This window comes from Oncorhynchus mykiss, chromosome 20, assembly GCF_013265735.2.
Source record: "Oncorhynchus mykiss isolate Arlee chromosome 20, USDA_OmykA_1.1, whole genome shotgun sequence".
NCBI lineage: Eukaryota > Metazoa > Chordata > Actinopteri > Salmoniformes > Salmonidae > Oncorhynchus > Oncorhynchus mykiss.
This window is the reverse complement of record NC_048584.1, coordinates 17316949-17318456: the sequence shown is the minus strand read 5'-3', so window position 1 is coordinate 17318456 and position 1508 is coordinate 17316949. Positions and strand designations below refer to the sequence as shown.

The following is a 1508-nucleotide window of genomic DNA, read 5'->3' as shown; positions in this document are numbered from 1 at the left end:
TTGGAACGTGTATGTCCCCCACCTCCAGTTTTATCGCCCTTATGTTTGTTATCTGATGAAGCAGGAATGTCCTGGGGTATAGGGCTGTGGCATATGCATTATAAATGTCCAGAACAAGCAATTTTTAAAATAAAGACCTGAATATTAAACATCTAAAATATGTCTACAAGGCCAATTATCGGAGTGCTTTGCAGCTCATGTCATGAATCCAACGACAAAAGCCTGGAGGATGTTTTGCGTGAGGTTCCAGAATGTTTTAAAGGATTTTTGTGTACAAGTGAGGGACATATGTCTTACATATTCCACCCTGAGGAATCTACGGTTAAGATATTCACAGACAGCGTGTCCCAACCCTTTTATCGGGAGCGGGCAAAAGACTTTGCGATGGGGAATTGGAAACGGATAATGGTCAGGGCTAACAGGACCCTATATCTGTAAGAAATAGTAAAAAAAAAAAATGTTGAATTATAACGTGTGTTAAAATGTATGTGTTAAATATTTAGAATTAAATCATTGGTTTTGAAAATGTATCTCACCCATTTAACTAAAGGGGGGGAGCGGTCTTTTCTCTCACGCTAGGGTCTGGCGCAGACAACTGTAATATCTGAAAAAAACATGTATTATTTTATAGACTTTGCCTACAATGATGTGTTATGAACATTACGGTTTATTAAAGTTTGTAATAATGTACAACGGCAGGCCTCCAATGTTTTTACATAAAACACGCGATGCATGTTTAAATATTATTCAAATTTGTTACTTAATTCAAACATGTCTTAAAGGTTGTACGAAATATTTTGGAATTCAGTAAAAGGAATTTAAAAAACTGTATCTCACCCGTAACTATGTGAAAAGGTATTTCACATCATCACCCAGCTCTGTCCCGAAGAAAAAGACATGGTAAAATCAGGGTGCGTGCATGAGTGTGCGTGTGACGGTGTGACGGAGCAGCAGGAGTGTGTGTGTGTGTGTGCGTTTCAAAAACAACCGGTTTGGGTTCAACATGGGGTCCCAGCCCTCTATCTGTAGAGAATCGTTTGAAACCAAGGTTTGCACTATCCAGCATAAGGCATGTCAAGATATCGGCCGACCGCCCGCAACGCAGCAGGACCCCAACAAACCGGTTGCAGACAGAACGGCTCTTTGAATTCACAGGATATCTCTCGAAACTCATTCCGTACTTTAACAAGTTAGGGACAGAACGTGGAGCATCTATTTTTAACACGGTTAGCACTGCTTTAGCGCAAACCCAAAGGTCCGAATATTTAACTGCCCGGACAGATTAAAAAAATATATTCTGAATAAGTGAATCTCTCCTAATGGATATTTCTGGAGGTGAGTAAATGAGAAATATATTTTAAGATTTGTTTGAATATTATTATAATATTAAACCCGAATTATTTGGGTATTTCAGGCCAAAGGCCAATATGCTTTAAAAAGTGTATATATAGCGTATAACGGTTAACCTTTCTGATCTCCCCATCCCGGATCCGGGATCGTGAATACAG

At 39.2% G+C, this 1508-nt stretch overlaps 1 long non-coding RNA gene across 1 annotated transcript; it reads right to left on the bottom strand.

Annotated features, from left to right (window-relative positions):
* Positions 1 to 362: 362 nt before the first annotated feature.
* LOC118942006 lies at positions 363 to 1095 on the bottom strand. Its single transcript, XR_005037875.1, has 3 exons — positions 838 to 1095; positions 537 to 604; positions 363 to 432 (listed from the first exon to the last, which is right to left on the bottom strand). It is a non-coding gene; the product is annotated as an uncharacterized LOC118942006 (long non-coding RNA).
* Between the last annotated feature and the right edge of the window lie 413 nt (positions 1096 to 1508).